Source organism: Rattus norvegicus, chromosome 9, assembly GCF_036323735.1.
Source record: "Rattus norvegicus strain BN/NHsdMcwi chromosome 9, GRCr8, whole genome shotgun sequence".
In the NCBI taxonomy this organism is placed as follows: Eukaryota; Metazoa; Chordata; class Mammalia; order Rodentia; family Muridae; genus Rattus; species Rattus norvegicus.
In genome coordinates this window covers 33382221-33400705 of record NC_086027.1, presented here as the reverse complement: position 1 = coordinate 33400705, position 18485 = coordinate 33382221, and the positions used below count along the sequence as shown (strand labels likewise).

The window sequence follows — 18485 nt, the reverse complement described above, 5'->3', positions numbered from 1 at the left end:
GAGCTTTATATCCTGATCACAGGGAGAAGTCAGAGAGAGACTAGGGCTGGCATTGGCTTTAGAGACCTCATAGTCTACCCTGGAAACATATGTCTTCCAATAAGCCACATCTCCCTCAACAAGAAAATACCTCTTCCAACAAGAACACTCCTCCCACTAAAGAAAGCACCTTCTTCAAAACAAGGTCATACTTGCCAATCCTTCCAAACAGTTCATCAGCTAGGTACTAAACAGGCAAGTGTGTAAACCTATGGGGACCATTCTCATTCAAACCACCATGTATTATAAACAAAATCAAATGACAGATATGAACAAAACATTCACTACACTCAAATAGTTCCAGGAGCCAGATGACCACTGTCTTTACTGAGTGACATGTTGAGTTTTTGATAGACAATTATAAGACTGCTATCTCTCATCTTTGAATAGATCTTTGAAGAAAAGATTAACAGTCTAATACAAAATGAGCAATGGTTGTGCTCTCTTCACAGAAAAGGCTCCCAAATATATAATTTTGTAACTTTGGGGATAATAAGAAAAATAAAAATTTAAGTTTCATTGAGATACCATCTTTGGTGAAGTACAGACAGTTTGCATACAAGGCTTTGAGATACGAATTCTAAAATATTGTTGCTGTGAATGTCAAATGCTATGGCCTTTGGGGAAGAGATTTGGCATTCTGTATCAACATTATACACGCATATACCTCAACACAGCAGCAATTCCCACCTGTGGGGATTGGAGACACATTTCCACAAATATGGGGATGGCAAAGAGCCAACAACATATGTAGAAGGTTATTCGCAGAAGGATCATTTATAATAGCAAATTACTGGAAATAGCCCAATTGCTCAACCACCAGCCACTGGTAGCATATATTGGGGAACATTCACACATGGAATGCTATTTACTCTAAAAAGTATAGATTTGGAAGAGCTCTATGAATTGATGTGAAGTAATTTCCAGTGTATGCAGTGTAATTTGGAATTCATACATATTATATTATCTTTTTTCTATTTTTTCATCTTTATTAACTTGGGTATTTCTTATTTACATTTGGATTGTTATTCCCTTTCCTGGTTTCCAGGCCAACATCCCCCTAACCCTTCCCCCTCCCCTTCTCTATGGGTGTTCCCCTCACCATCCTCCCCATTACCGCCCTCCTTCCAACAATCACATTCACTGGGGGTTCAGTCTTAGTAGGACCAAGGGCTTCCCCTTCCACTGGTGCTCTTACTAGGCTATTCATTGCTACCTATGAGGTCAGAGTCCAGGGTCAGTCCATGCATAGTCTTTGGATAGTGGCTTAGTCCCTGGAAGCTCTGGTTGGTTGGCATTGTTGTTCATATGGGGTTCATTTGTGTCATTTTTTATTTGTGTGCATAGATGTATATTGGTACGAGTGAATGCCCTGTCTTCAGCACCCTGTGGAGGCCAGAAGAGAGTGTAGGGTTCTTTGGAAGTAGAGTAAGGGTGACTGTGAGCTCTTGGGTGAGTGCTGGGAACCACACTTGGGTCTTCTGCTCTTAACCCCTTGAACCATCTCTGTTATAGTCTCCATTAGAGAGGAAGATGAGAGGGGAGAGCTACACTCTCTGTGAGTGTAAGGATAATTACAGAGAATGAAGTTAGAGATTACCCTGTTTTACAGATGTGGCAATAGAGGGTTCTCGTTTGTGACCAAGACCTTACTAGACAGGAGTTGTTGGCTAGGTTCACAGTAAACTTGACATAAGCCTAGATTTGTTACTGTTATTGCTTATCAACTATCTCGTGATAATTACACGGTATTGTGAGTAGGGAGATACTAAAGGTATTAAGAAAACCTTGCTGGCAAAGAACTTAGTGGTGTCTGTGCTTTGCTTTCTGGTTATGGAGCTGGAGAAGATACAGGAAGTGTAAGAAACAGCAAGTGTGGCAATAGCACGCAGTAGGAGAATCCAGATGAAGAAAAGCTACAGGGCAAGGCTCTCAACATTTTTCCTTGGATTAAGTTTTTAAAATTAAATTCTAGGACAAAGAAACTGCTCTACTACCCTCCTCAACCCTGAGGTGTTTCTATTCTGTATAACATCGTAAGATAATTTCACATCATTTGCATTTATGTGATATATAGCAACTTTCCCTGGAGACTACAAAAAAGTGGCCAAATTTAAAAAATAGAAACAAATGTTCTTTTTATTTTTTTTTTTCCCGTTTGGTCTGCAGCTAAGCTGGAACGCTGCTGTAGAATCCCCTGAAAGTCGCAAGAGGCTTAGTGTCAGCGTCCTAAATGTCTTTACAATACCTCAAGGAGACTGAGGAAAAAGAATCCAGAGAGATAAAGACAGGTAGGCAGGCAGGCAGACAGACAGACAGTACTCTTAGAATAGGAGCTTTGAGTGTCTCAAGCTGTTCTCAGTTTGCATTAACGCAACATGTCTGTGTTTGAAGAATCTTCTCCTGCTAAAACAGCTACTGATGCATGTAGGGTAAGTTTTACCTCATCACTCTTTCCTCATTAGTAACTAAACAGTTACTAGATTTGTGGTTTGAGCTGCTCCATGGCAACATAACTCAGTGGCCTTTCTCCCTGACTTTGTTTCCTCAGGCATTTGTCACAAAGGCACTTGCTACTTCTGCAAATGGCAAATGTGTAACTTGAAGTATCAAAACTTATCTACATCTGTGTAATTTATGACCAGGGTTTGGTTCCTGTGTAAGAAAGAGAAGTGAGCCATCCCTTGTAATTAGTGGTCCACCAGCTTAGTAGTCGTGCAAACCACGGGGAGATACACCCCTCCCCACTTAACATTTCTCTTCTATTCACCTCCTGAAAATAAAATGTGATCATCTATGTTTAGGGAAAGGCTTAGACAAATGGCAAAGCACCATGACTTCTGACCAGGTATTTGTATTTGGTTGAAGCTCTTGACATTTGCATGCGGTTAAGGTTCTGACGGGATGGAAAGAAAGTATCTTACATTTTTCCCTTTCAGTTTTATTCGGGGTGATGCCCAGCTCCAAATTATAATGTCCAGCGAGGGTAGCAGAGCTGGAGTGACATCAAAGACACTGAAGCTTCTGGAGCTCGAGATTTACCTACATTCATAATCAAATAAAAGATAATATTACAATAATACTGACTGAAAATCAGATGCCCACGTGAGTGCTTTCTCAGAATGAAAAAGAAACAATGTATGTGTAAATCATTTTCAAGAAATAACAGTTTAAAAAGAAGAGCTAATGATTACCACAGAGGCATTCAGAAATAATATACTTATTACGCAACTGACTAATATATTTAATCACCGCTTCCCCACAATCTTAGTCACATCTTCATGAACCATTAACTTTGTAATACTTTCTATAAGGCCCAAATCTTCCAGCATGATTGATGGAAATTTATAGACCTTAATCAATTATATATTTTCTTGATTTTTGGTAATATTATGAAATTTTAAGAATTGCTTCAGAATTTGGAAAGAAAAATTCTACCAAGTTTCCTTCAGATGCAAATTCAAAAGTTTCTGGACACTTGTTACGTATATGTGGGGTTTTATTTAGGATTTCTATCTGTGATGAAATACCATGACCAAAATTCAAAATGTGCAGGAGAGTTTATTTGGCTTAGACATTTCAAGTCACTGTCTATTGAGGGAAGCCAGGACAGGAACTCAACCAGGCAGGAACCTGGAGGCAGGAACTCACTCAACCAGGCAGGAACCTGGAGGCAGGAACTCAACCAGGCAGGAACCTGGAGGCAGGAACTCAACCAGGCAGGAACCTGGAGGCAGGAACTCAACCAGGCAGGAACCTGGAGGCAGGAACTCAACCAGGCAGGAACCTGGAGGCAGGAACTCAACCAGGCAGGGACCTGGAGGCAGGAACTCAACCAGGCAGGAACCTGGAGGTAAGGGCTGATGCAGAGGCCATGGAAGGGTGCTGCTTACTAGCTTGCTCCTCATAGTTCGCTCGGCCTGCTTTTTACAAAACCTAGGACCACCAGCTTGGGGAGTGGCCCCACCCACAATGGGCTGGGTCCTCTCCCATCAACCACCATTTTTTAAAATGCCCTAAGAGCTTGCCCGCAGCCCGTTTTTACGGGGGTATTTGTTTCCATTGAGGTTCCCTCCTCTCTGCTGAACTCAGTTTGTGTCAAGATGACATAAAATTAGACCGCATGCTTGGTGTACTTGAGAACTTTGTTCTGACTGGGAGTCAATAAAAACCAAACGCTTGGTTTTGTCTTTCTGATAATTAGAACTGTATTTTATATGCTAATGTGTGCCATATCTCATCTCCTTTGACTACCTACATCGTTCTTGCCTGGGAATTGTTGGTAATTTTGTAGCTCATGTTCAGTGACTTACCGTAGGGGAGAATAGAATTTTTCTCAAAACATATCCAAGGGAGTTTCCCATATATTGAACTGACCGTAACGCTCATAAATATAATCTAGTGAAAACAGTGCTCTCTACCACAGCTCTGGGACCTTGCCTCCAACGGGAGAAAAATGATTTTTAAGAAAGTTGCAGTAGAGGGGTTGGGGATTTAGCTCAGTGGTAGAGCACTTGCCTAGCAAGTGCAAGGCCCTGGGTTCGGTCCCCAGCTCCGAAAAATAGAAAAGAAAAAAAAAGTTGCAGTAGAAAATATGTGATTGTAGATAATCAAAAATTTAAAAAAAAAACTTACTTCACGAAGTTTGAAATGCATATTGATAGCTCATTAGAAAATCGTCATTAGACTCAGGTTAAACTCATCTCCAGCTGTCACTGCCATGGAACTGCCTTTTCTCAACCCAGCGGCCCTGTTTCCTGGCTGTCTTTATTCTTCCGGTAAGTGGAGCGGAAAGCATCTTCATTGTCTTTTACTGCATTTTCGTTCACTTTTGGTCACACACAACACTACAGACAAGTGAAAGAAGTAAACTCTTTGGGCCCTCGTGGCAGGGGTTGTATGATTTCAAAGTTGTGTCTGATTAGAAGATCTCTGAGATGCGCATAGCTGTACAGAACAGTATTTCAAAGAACATTTTCAAAAGTAACGAGTTTAATACCAGCCAAAAGCTTGCTATCTGGGGGCAGGGGGATTGATTTTGACATTAGAGGAAGCTGGGAGTGGGGGTTCAATGCAGTATCCACAAAGGCAAAAACTGTATTAATGTAGCACTATAAAATCCAACAAAAATATTTGCGAAAAGTAAGGGTAAATATCATGTTGTACATTTTCCTCTCCCCAGGGAGGATGCTATTTATCCGGAGTAGAATTTTGGTGGAATGTTGCCTGTGTGAAGGAGGTGGCAGGTGGCTGCCATTTGGAGTGTGAAAAACAGAGTCATGTGGATATAATTCTGAGGAAAAAAAAACTCAAATGACAGAAATGAATTTGGGAATAATTTTTTCTACTTCGTGGAAGTTATTTTGAACAGAAATTTAGGGAAATGATGGAATATAAGAGATAGTAAATTATGTCTCAAATAATAACCGTCAACATAGAAAGAGAGAGATCCCAACATCTGACTACACAGACAATGAAAGGTCTCCATTTTGAACCATATTAAATAGAGACACTTTCTACAGTCATTAGTTATCTGTACATTTAAAATTATCTCCTCACAAAATATGCGTCATAATTCGTTTACTGGACACTTGGCTAGCATGTGTAAGGATCTAGGTTTAATCTTCAGGGTTGACATGAAAGAGATGATTCTCACAAAAATGTTCCGAAGTCTATCACGAGAAATATTGCTATCTGTAAAGCCCAAAGAAATGTGTGCGTATAAACTTTCAAACCAATATATTAAGAACCTGCAGGCTTGTGTTTTATTTCTACTTATGCCACTGTATTAGATACTTTCCAATTGCTGTGATTAAACACCATGATCAAGGCACCTTATAAATGGAAGCATTTATCTTTCCAGAGGATTAGAGTCCGATGTAACAAAGCAAAGCATGTCAGAAAAAAAAAAGGAAAGAAAAGAAAAAGGGAAAACAACAGCTGAAAGTTCACAGTGTAATGGCAATCAAAGGCAGAGAGAGCACACTGGAAATGGAAGAAGTCTTTTGGAACCTCAAAGCCCATTTCCAGCAATACAGCTCCTTCAACAAGGCCACACCTCCTCATCCTTCCAAAACAGTTCCACCAACCCGGGACCAAGTATTTAAACATATGAGGATATGAGAACCAAATTTATTCAAGCCACCATAGCCAACAACTGACTTTGAGGTAAGCTGTTTAAATCAATTGTCAGTGTTATCATCTGCATCATGACAATTCTGCTATACAATGTATAATTATTTTAAGATCCAACATCTTAGGAGTCTCTGTATGTCTACGTGAATGTTAATATTCTTTTACTTGGGGGATGGGTTAAACAGAATGAGTCAGGATTACTTAGCTCATAGCTAATGTAACAAGTGGACAAGATCAATGACTCTTAAGATCAGGCTTCCTCTCTCTTTTTTTTTATGGTGAAAAAAAAAGTGTATATTTAGATTTAGCCATCTGGACTCACTTTAGATGATCCCAATCTTGTTGGCAACATCTAGAGAATCATAACCAGGAGTCAAGCAAACATATGCCTTCTCTCCATCAAGCCTTATCAGGGCGTTGACTTTGGCAACATCAACATCATAGTTTCTTCATGGCCTGTTTGATCCAGTGCTTGTTGGCCTTGACGTCCACAATGAACACAAGCATGTTGTTGTCCTCTATTTACTTCGTGGCTGACTTGGTGGTCAGTGGGAATTTGATGATAGCATAGTGGTCAAGCTTGTTTCTCCCAGGTGCACTCTTTCCAGGATATTTTGGCTGCCTCTGGAGCCCTAGGGTCTCGGGCCGCTGGAAAGTGGGTGACGTTTGGATCTTCTTTTTGTGACTGTGGACGCCTTTCAGCACTGCCTTCTTAGTTTTCCAGGCCTTTGCTTTGGCTTCGGCTTTGGGAGGGGCAGGAGCTTCCTCCTTCTCTTTCGGCGCCATCTTGGTGACCACTTCAGGCTTTCTCGTCTCTCTGTTAGCGGTATGTTCTGCTTCTTTTCCCTTTTCCCTCCAAGAAGATGACTTTACCTCATATAGATGGAGAACATTAACGGCCATTAGACCCCATTTTCTTCCCCAGGAAGCTACAGAACCCATTTGCACTTGGATTTCTTGCCTCTTCCTTTCTTGTTCTGATGAGCCCGTGTCCTTTCTCCAAGAATAAAGAACAAGTCCTTCTACTGGGCTTGTAGCACCCTTCCGTCACCCTGAGAAGCACGGCGTCTTTTCCTTCTGAAATAGCTCCATGTATCCACCCATAGCTTAGGTTCCCATGTATTTGTTGACAGACACCCTAATTTATATGTTCAGCACGGACTTATCTGAGCTCCAAGCCACGTGAATAAACTATAGGATTATAATTTACATTCCTAAAATTCTTAAACTTAGACTTTATAAAGTCAAACTCTCCATACTGCCTCTCACCTTTCCCAGCTTGGGAATAGCACCGTGTATTCTGTCTCCATCTGTAGCATCTATTCTTAGTTCAAGCGAGACACCTCGGCTTCATCCCAGTTCTTATTGGACGCCAACCTCTAAGCCAACCAGCCCCGTTGTTTCTCCCGCTGAATTATGTTGTACTTCAGGTTCCTGCCTTTTTGTTGCCATGGTAAACATCTTTGTCAACACACTATATTTTTCCTCCACTTAGGCGTCTGTAACAGTTTAATGGATTTCCTGCCTATACTTCACCCTATTTATATCTCACTAATCTCCCAGAACTCGAGGCACAGAATAAAGGAATTGTTATGAAACTAAAACTAGATATAAATTATTCAAGCAATACAGAAAATTATGAAAAGCACTGTCAGGCCCTTCTGAAATCTCGCTGCATGAAAATCATTAAATGAAAGTTTTTGTAAAGTTTTTCTCTGTGCATATTTTGGGGGGAGTAAACTAAGATGGTATCTGGATAAGTAAATTGAGCTGATCTTGAATCATAGCAATCCTCCTGCTCCAGCTTCCTGAGTATGGGATTTTAAGAGCATGCTACAATGTCTGCTCAGCTTTATGGTGTTTAAGTAAGTACAGCATAACTTATTTTATGTAGAGATAGTCTATAATTTTATTTTTCTAATAGTTATTTCTTTAAATGTCAACATACACTTAATATATTTCTAAAAGAGGACAAAGAGTATACAAATAGAAAAAGGGAGTGGTTACGAAAAGTAACAAACTTTTCACATCCTCTGTCTTCTGAAGTCTTCCATTTATGGCTCCTAATGGCTTCTGCTTCTAGGTTTGTGAGTCTAACTTGATTAGCTGTGATATGTTAGGTCGCCTATATTAAACATTGTTGATTTCTTTCAGTGATAAATGGAGATTTGGTGCACATCTATTCCCCTTGATGGTCTCTCTCTTCTCACAACCACGACTCCCACCACAGCCAGTGCTTCCTTGGGAGCTATCGTTGTACATTTAACAGCGCATGTCCCCCTCTCTTTCTGGTTTCCCTGGGTGTGGAGATGCTATGCTGACCTTTTCATGCCTTCACCTTCTGGCTTTCTTACTTTGTAAAATGTATTTTTCACATTTATTTTAGGAAGACTGAAAACAGTTTCTCTTGCACCGCCAGACTTTCCCATTCTTCACTTCTGAAATCTTCATACAGAACGATCTCTCCATTATTGTGGGGTTTTTTCCATTATTGTACCTATAGGATGTGTTTGGTTGGTTCAGTACTGAGCCAAGCAAGCATGACATGATAACAATTTTTTACATGTATAAGGATTTTTTCTAAATACACAAATTTAAAATTTTCAATCTATATACTGAAAAAGGACTTCTCCCAATATCATAAATTCATAATGTGGTTCACTGCTTACCTGAGAAACTATTACAGTGTGTGTGTGTGTGTGTGTGTGTGTGTGTGTGTGTGTGTATGTGTGTGTGTGTGGTGTGTGTGTGGTGTGTGTGGTGTGTGTGTGTGGTGTGTGTGTGGTGTGTGTGTATGTGTGTGTGTGTGGTGTGTGTGGTGTGTGTGTGTGGTGTGTGTGTGGTGTGTGTGTGGTGTGTGTGTGGTGTGTGTGTGTGTGGTGTGGTGTGTGTGTGTGTGGTGTGTGTGTGGTGTGTGTGTGTGTGGTGTGGTGTGTGTGTGTGTGTGGTGTGTGTGGTGTGTATGGTGTGTGTGGTGTGTGTGGTGTGTGTGTGTGTGTGTGGTGTGGTGTGTGTGTGTGTGTGGTGTGGTGTGTGTGTGTGGTGTGGTGTGTGTGTGTATGTATGTGTGGTGTGTGTGTATGGTGTGTGTGTGTGTGGTGTGGTGTGTGTGTGTGGTGTGTGTGTGAGTGTGTGTGTGTGTGTATGGTGTGGTGTGTGTGTGTGTGTGTGTGTTTGCATGTGTGTAAGTGTAAGGTCCTTTCCCAATACACACAACTTAAATTTAATTTTTCCTTTTCTGAACAACCCTACAATTTGTGCTTGTGGTTTCTGGTCAACCATCGAGTGATGGAATAGCTCCTCCCACCTTCTGATGCACTTTTAAACACTGATGATGTGTTTGGGGGTTGCACCCTGGAGTTGATCTTACTGCATAGAAGTTCCTTTAGGTCTTCATTATCAGCCCATATCAGACTCCTCATTTCCTGCGTCCTCCATGCGTCTCATTCTTACTTAGTTACCCTGTTTTCCGTGTTCCATCTTTAGTAACTTCATAGGAAGTAATGTGTAGAAGACAAACATTACAAGCCTCTACACATAATTTCATTGCACCATGATACGTGTCCAGTAATCTGATGGGGTAATGAAACAACTTCAAAGTTCACAGTTAAGTGTTTTGAAAGCACTTTTCCTTGCACGCTAACAGTTGGTGTTGAAAGCATTTAGAGTCTTCTCTTTAACCATAGCGCTGGCCAATCTCTCAATGTTAGGTTTTGGGACCAGTGTTCGTTTCATCTCCTGTACTAGGCTCTCCCTGGCTCCTTCCAATCAAAATACCCATAATCGTATCAGCGACAGATGCTTCTGTCTATAATTCTTTGAAACTTTTCTCTGTCCTTATGTCCCTGCTTTCAGTAGTCACCCTTAGTTTTCCTTTTTAAGAAATTATTTTTGAGAAGTCCATACATAAATACGAAATATTTTAGTGACATATTCTCCATGCTGCCTTCCAGTTTCCCCTAGACTGCACTCAATATGTCCCCACCATATCCTTCTTTTTCTTTGTAACACACTGAGTCCAATCACTGCTATTTATTCGTGAGTGAGTATGGTACCACGTACTTATTTCTCCAGTCCCCTCCCTGTTAAAACATTTCCATCCCCAGTATTCCTCCCATCTACTTCCAATCTACCTAGATTCTGTCTTCTGTAAAGTGTTTACTCTGCTCACCCGTTCTAGATTTCTGACTTCCACGTGCACATAAGCACAGAGGGCATTGAAAGCTGTGGTGCACATGTGAGAGAAGATGCAGCGTTCCTCTTACTAGGCCTTCTCCATTTCCCGATACATCTCATGGTTTCAATTTTGTTTTACAGCTTCTGAGTGTCCTTTCTTGCTTCTTTCTAGCCATTCGTGTCACTGTACTGACATCTTGCTGGGCGTTTGTGACATCTGCTTGCTTAAAATCGACATGGCTGCCAAGAAATTTCTTTCCTATTCCTGGTATTATCTGTGTTTCCTTAGGGCACTATGTCAGGTGTATTTTGACTTTTGTTTGTCCTTGAATGTCAGGCAGTGTATGATTCTTTTTTAATTTGTATTTATCTTTTTGTCTTTAGAATGCTGAAAAAGTAGATTGAGAAGTTTGACTGTGTAGTTTCCTTCGAGGCGACTGGCTGAGAATATGGTTGCTATGCTGAAGAAATCCGAAATAAAACAATAGACTTGATTCTAGCTAAGGCGTCAACCGCTCTACTTTGGCTCTCCCAGTACGATTTCCTGTGATGAGAACTGTTTTGGGACAAATAGGTAAGGGGTATGGGAAGACTTCTACCACAACACTTAGGTTTTGATGTGCCATGGGCTGGACTCAGCACATCACGCACATTGAATAAGCACCGTTCCAGAGCTAGCCCCAACATTTCACGTCTTCGCACTTTTTTAAAACTTTCGATTCTAAGTTAGCATGCAAAATAAAAGGTTTCATCACGGCACCTTCATACTCTCTTCATGTTTTTACAAACCCTTACTTGGTATTGACTCCAGATTCTAACCACCCATGACACTTGCCTTCTGCATGTATAGGAAGGGCCCTTCCTACCCTACACCCTTCATTCTCTATTCTTCCATAAATGTACCAATCCTCTTTTTTGTCTACTACTGCCCTGTACTTTACTCTCTTTGATCTTTTGTTACACTTTTGCTGTCACTCGATCCCAATGTTGAGAGAGAGAGAAAGAGAAGAAAGAGAGAGAGAGAGAAAGAGAGAGAGAGAGAGAGAGAGAGAGAGAGAGAGAGAGATCGGCATCTGTGCACAGTCTGCCAGCTTGAGCCACCACCAGAGTCTGCATTCTGTTTTCAATAGGAAGCAATCCACGGAAATTCATGTGACATTAAGAAAAGACATTCAAACATCTCAAAGTTTTAAGACAGCTTTATTACGCTGTGTAACTGTGTTTCTTGCCATTGCTCTGAGCCCTGCATTTCTGATTTAACGCTCATTATAATTTTTAGCCATATGGTAGTTTTTAAGATCTGATTTTTGTTTTCCTCGTATGGACTTTAATCAGAGTAAAAATATTTTGAAAATACATTATGGTAAAAAAAATTGCTTCATTTGAGAAATACTTTGAAAATCTATATTCTCACAAGTTATTCCATACCACAGCACATTGTTTCTATTGCCTTTTAAAACAAAGGACCTCTGTTTTAGAATGCCTGGGTCTCTTTGTACTGGTGTATAACATTACTATCTAGAATTAAACACAGAAGGAGTCACCACTTACCATGAGTCACACCTCAGGGTAATTGCAGTCTTCACTGAACACTTGCATTTTCTACAAAACATCTAAGGCATGCTGTTGCCATTATATGCCCTCCCTATATGCTGGGTATTTGGGGGGTGGAGGGGTCCAGAGCTGAGGAATGGACCCAGGACCTTCTGCTTGCTAGCCAAGCACTCTACCACTGAGCCAAATCCCCAAGCCCTGTGTATGGTCTCTATGCTTGACTCAAACATTGGCTGGACACATTTCTGGATCACATTCTTCTTCAGAGTTTAGTAGACATGGCTTCATTGTACTGTAGACTAAAATATTACTCTGGAAAAGAGTAAGCACGGCCTGCTGTTGTTCTGAATGGTAAGCAGCCACTGGTCCTTCTATGGCAGAAGCATCTTTCCTTTATCCTTGAAATTCAGCAACAGGAAGGGAATCAGTTAGAACTGGTAGCCTCCAGTACACCTTTGTACGACGCTATTTATTTTGGGCGTACTGCCTTACTATTTTATCCCAGTATTATTTTTCTATTTTTCGTGGTAATAATTATTCCAACTCACTTACTGGATTTTCGACTCAAGGACAACGGTATCCTTTAAAGTGTGGGTATTACCTTTGTCAGTCTTCTGCAGCTATTACCGTCCATTTCCCTTAATATGCTCGTCTTTCTCTTTTGATTTTCCCGTGCTTATCACAAGCCTTCCTGTGCATAAACAATTTATTTTTCAACCATGTCCATTCAATTCCTTTCCGCATGTAATTTATTCATTAGTTCCATAATGGTGCTGCTGTAGCTTCGATATTTCTCCTTATATTTTCAATTTTCATTTTTACCTCGTTCTGTGTTGTTGTCATCGTACATTTGAGTTCATATTTTATGCGATTCATGCTTTTATTAAGTGTCTTTATGGTGTGAGGCATTAGTTAGAAGTTGCCTGAATTCCTTTTTCTTTTCTTTTATCAGCAACATAACAGAAGTTTAATTTGGAGAGGGTTTTTTTTTCTTTTCTTTTTAATTAATCATTCCATTCGTTTACATCTCAAATGATCCCCCACTTCCTAATTACCCCCCCCCACAAAACTCCCATCCTACATCTGCTTTATCCCCTCCCCCTTTTCTCCATGAGGGTGCTCTCCCCACCCACTCACCTTCTCCCGCCTCACATCCCCATACTCTGGGACATCAAACCTCCACAGGATGGAGGACCTCCCCTCCTTTAAGCCCTTCCCGCTGTGGTTTCTTTTGTTGCTGTGGCTGCTGTGGCTGCTGTGGCTACAGTTGTCTTTGCACACTTCTCCTGCCTTTATCTTTCATCTTGGTACTTCCAATGAACTCTTGTGTCTCTTTTCGTTCCCTATTCTGGCACAGACTGGCACGATCCCCCTAAAGTACCATCCCCCTCCCTGCCCACTGCGCATGTTGTTCTCCGAGTCTGAGGATCTTCCTCTGTAACACAATGCTTGCTACTCCTATGTCCTCGCGTCTAAGCCGCTGGGAAGTTGGTGTTCTCAGACTGACAGAAGGATAGAAAGTGTTTGGGGATGAAGTACAACTTAGTAGTTTAAATATTCTATCTTCTGTTGTTGTTGTTGTTGTTGTTGTTGTTTAATGTTTGGTCTTCTTATTGGAGTGTTTAACATCTCCTGTTCCAGTTCTCTGTTTGGTTTTACTGGGGAGCCCTTTTGTTTTCTCTGACTAAAGTAGTTTCCTCCATAGGTGCACACATTCAGAAAGTATCTACTATCTTGAGGAGTGTTCCCACAACTTAGTGCACTTCTCTGTTAACATCTACTTTGGTTTTCCCAAAGTTCTATGCTCAAATGTGACATTTTGTAAGCAGGATACAGATGAATTTCTCTTACTGTTGTCCTATTTAATAATCTTTCTTTTAATAGCTATTATAGATAACTTTATTTATAGTTATCTATTTTTAGTTAACTTTATCCATTTGGGCTTATTTGAACAGGATATTGGTTTCTGTTGATCATACATTTTCTTTTCTTTTCCTGATTTCGATGAAATTAATAAATGTTCTATCTAATTTTTCTCCTTCCCTTTCTTCTGTTTTTCTTCTTCCCTTTCTTGCTCCCAATTCTTTAAGCTTTTCTTCATGTTGTTCTGATGCATTTGACTGTTTGGATGATGTTAGTAACTTATGTGCATGAACATTTTGGAGGCCAGCAGAGGTAGATCAGCAGTTAAGGGCACTTGCTGCTCTTGGAGGGGACCTGGACCCGGTCCCAGCACCACATCAGGCAGCTCCCAAGTGACTATAATTTCAGTTGCAGTACATTTAATGCCCTCTTCTGGCCTCCATCGGTACTGCATGGAACATACACACAACACATCTTTGAAAATAAGAATAGGGATGACGGGAAAAGTCGGAAAAGACAGAAAAGATGGATGATGGAAAAAGTTATATAAGTCTGAAATAGTCATACTATTAACTATTTTCTTTTAAAAACTATACACATAAGTCTTTTATGTGTATATATATAAAAGTATATGTGTGTATATTATATATATGTAAAGTACACATGTATATATACTTTAATTGAAATTTTATTATCTGGGCTGACAGTGCTCTCTCAAGAGCCAAGAGCACCTCAAAAATATTCTAACATCAGATGTGAGAAGCCCTCTTTTGATTTGTTCATTAGGTTTATCCAAGCAAACCTCCCAAAACATACGAGCCATTGCCATTGCTAGTTCTTCCACCTCCCACCCACGATGGAAAGTAAATTCCTATTGCTGAGGTCATTGGGTACTTCAGACCTTGGTCCAGATGCCCTTGAATTGGAACTGACCTGAATGCCTTTCTCCATCAGGGTTAGTTTTCGTGGTACCAGAAAGTGCCATACAAGTTTCAAAAGGAGGGAAGCAACCTAGGTCCCTATGCAGTTATGATGCTCATGAACCACAGATTAACCAGAATGGCAGGATAACTCTGAGGGGGCACACACCTTGGTGGTAGCCAACAGCTCTGATACTGGAAACCTAGGCTACGACTCAAGGCTAATGAAGTCATGGGTCTCGGGGAAAAATCTTCAGTCACTACCCTACTAAACCAGCATAATTCCTAAGTACATTCTAATTATTTTTTTTCTTATGTACACAGATAACTGTCTTCTTCACCCCTAATCAAGGAAACTTCTCTTTGGAAAAGACAAGGATCTTTACAGAAAATCACAACCAATCAAAATGCACAGTTGTGGAGTACAGTCCTAACGAATACGTCTACAAAACAATTCTCTTTTTTATAATAGATATTTTATTTAATTACATTGCTAATGTTATCCCCTTTCCCAGTTTCCCCTCCAGAAATTCCCTAATCCTTCCACCCTCCCCCTGCTTCTATGAGGATGCTCACCCACCCACCCACTCTCATCTCCCCACCCTGGCATTCACCTATGTTGGGGCATCAAGCCTTGGCAGGACCAAAGGCTTCTCCTCCCATTGGTACCCTACAAGGCCATCCTCTGCTACATACATGGCTGGAGCCATGGATCCCTCCATGTGTCCTCTTTGGTTGGTGGTTTAGTCCCTAGGAGGTCTGGGTGTGGGGGGAAGTCTGCTTGGTTGATATTGTTGTTCTTCCTAAGGGGTTGCAAACCCCTTCAGCTCTTTCAGTACTTTCTCTAACTTCTCCACTGGGGTCTTGGGGATCATGGTGGAAGAAGGGACTGAAAAACTAAGAACCAGAAAAGCAGACAGCTTGCTCTGAGACTGTCTGCTAGTAATGTCAGAAGCTACACTCATAAAATCCCACACACATGGCTGTCTTAACATGAGCCAACAAAGACAATAGACTTACTAACAAGGGTAGAGGAAAGTCCACGAGGTCTCAACCCAACACAAAGAACTATAGGCAACTAATGAATTTTGAGTACCAAATAAATAGTCTTCCTCAGGGAAGAAGACACCAATTGATCTAATTAATCTAATACCAAATGTTTTCAGCCTTGAAAACATGCATACAAGTAACATTGTATAGACTAAGTAGGTTATATACATATACATCATATATACATCATATTTAGGAATATATAAATAAACTTAGGAATTTATATGTTATATTTAGAAAATATAATTACATTTAGGAATATATACATATACATATATATACATATATATATATATATATCTCCATTATGAAAAAGAGGCCTTGAAGCAAGGGGCAAGGAGGATCAGAGAGTTGAAAAGGAAGAAATGATGCAATTACATAATAATCTCAACAATAAATAAGTATAATATAAAGTTTGACTACCTTTCACGCACAGTAAATTATGTAAGTTAGCCTATTTATATTAACAAGTGTGCATTTAACGAATTCTTATGGAGTAAAAATACTGAGTAACAAACTCAGATCCAACATAGAAGTTGTTCCTAAGTCCACATGCCCCTTCCCAGTCTCCTCGCCCCCAAAGCTGACGTTCTGCCATCTTTATGGTTTTCCCCATTGAAATGAAATAGCGTAACGTGAACTCTTTGTGTCCGGCTCCTCTTGTCCAATGTTTGCTGCTAGGCTTGTGTGCTCTTGGGTGTACTTGTGGTCCAGGTGCTTGAGTATCCATCGTGTGAGCTCACCACACCTTGCTTATCCATTGTGCCCCTACTGCATGGTAGGCTGTTTTCAGTTGTTTGGTCATTATGAGTGACCCCATTGTAAGCACACTTCACTCCCTTTGTGGATTATGAAATCACTTTATTATAATGAACTCACAAGTAATATCATAAAATTAGATTAAGGTAGCTGGTCAAGTGCTTGCCGGTTCCTAACTCTGTGCATCCCAGTGAACTTCTACACATTTAGAAGAGCCATTCTAGAACCATAGAGCTTTGCATAGTGTTTTATTCCTTCATTGTAAATTTCATTATTGTGCCCTTATCCATCACAGAAAAAGGAAAAAGTTTATGGGTTTATGACTCAGAGTTAAGTATTAGAGCTACTGGATCATAGGCTATAATGATCAATATTTATTGCTGAAATTTTTAAAAGGTGAATTTGCCGATTTATATTTCCATGTCAGGTGCACAAACGTTGGACCACACACTCACCACAACTTCACTCCAAACAAGGAACTTCTTGTTTCATTAGATTTTTACCTGTTACAGGGAATTGTTGATGTGGATCCCACTTTAATTAAATTAGTAGACATTGTGGTCTGTCTTCCCTAACATCTGGCCAGGGTATCTCTGAGTTCCTGTGTTCTGGTTTCACAGTGATGAGTCTAGGTCTAGGTGCTGGTTTGAATAGAAATGGCTCCCATAGACTCATGTGTGTGGATGCTTGGCCCACAGGGAGTGGCACTATTAGGAGGTGTGGTGTTGTTGGATTTGGTGTGACCTTTTGGAGGAAGAGTGTCACTGTGGAGGTGGACTCTGAGGTCCCAAGTCTGACCAATGTGTCACAGTCTTCTACTGCCTGGGCATCAAGATGTAGAACTCTCGGCTCCTTCTCCAGCACCATGTCAGCCTGTGCGCCGCCATGCTTCCCGCCACGATGACAATGGACTAAACCTCTGAACTGTAAGGCAGCCCTGATTAAGTGTTATCTTTTTAAAAATGTTGCTATGATCATGGTATCTCTTCACAGCAATAAAACCCCTAACTAAGACCGTGTGGATGTATTTTTTTAAATAATCTTTCTTGTTTTTATAGCTTACTTCCAGCTAAAGGAGTTACACTTTTATTTAATTTAGGAACATTCACAGCTCGTTTCAATCAATATTTCCTTGTGATTAAACTTTCTAGTCTTTCATGTGGGCAGTACTGCTTGCCTCTCTGTTTCTGATACATAGAGTCACTTAATACATTTTTTGAGCCCAGATACATATTTTGCGCCTTTCCTTTTACATTTTTATGTATTTTATTCTTTGTTGGATCAGAGGAAGTATGTTAAAGCATGAACTAACTGGTGTACTTTAACCAGAGTAGATGAAATGCAGAGTGCATTGTATTTATTTTAAACTAAAATACTTATGAAATATCCAGTTTTACTATATTTGGAGTATATTTAGAGATGGATTATCTTTTGATGCTCCTTTGAAACACATTGTAATGTGCAGCAGTAGTAGTTTAATTGAAAGAAAAGGAGTATTTGCTCATAAAAGCATTTTAAATGTTTTTGATCAATATGAAATTATATCTTGTTTCTAAATTCTAGTAGGGGGAAATTTTTCATATGAAATGTGAAAAAGAAGTAGGAGGAAATGAAGAACAAAAAGAGAGGTAGAGAGAAAAGGAAAGACAAAGAGGGAGGGAGGTATTGGAGGGGGGGGGGCTGTCCCCATGTCCTGCAGGAACCTTTGAGTCTTTCCGGAATTCTCTCAGCTCAATTGTTGAAAGGTGTCAGGTTAGTGGTGGAACCTGTTGCACACATGGCCTACACACTCCACAGGAACATATTTGGAGGGAACGATATGGGCCACGACCCTGGTACTGTCCTGGACTGCAAGTCATCCTATAGAAGGTCTGTCGAAGGCCGTGTTAGAGTGGATGGTTAACAGCTCCAGCATACAAGACTTCCCAAACTATTCCCACTCAAATCCTGAGGCAAGGCATATGGTTAGGCACTAAGGAATAGAGCAGA

The 18485-nt window shown here is 40.5% G+C and overlaps 1 long non-coding RNA gene and 1 pseudogene across 1 annotated transcript in view; one reads left to right on the top strand and one right to left on the bottom strand.

Moving 5' to 3' along the window:
* LOC120094843 (uncharacterized) overlaps positions 1–17511 on the top strand; it is a 45640-nt gene extending 28129 nt beyond the window's left edge. The window contains exons 2-4 of the long non-coding RNA XR_005489536.2: positions 5903–6207; positions 10735–10924; positions 15012–17511. This is a non-coding gene — a long non-coding RNA (uncharacterized LOC120094843). The remainder of the gene's footprint in view (positions 1–5902; positions 6208–10734; positions 10925–15011) is intronic.
* LOC108352020 (60S ribosomal protein L23a pseudogene) lies at positions 6431–6960 on the bottom strand (annotated as a pseudogene).
* Positions 17512–18485: the final 974 nt, after the last annotated feature.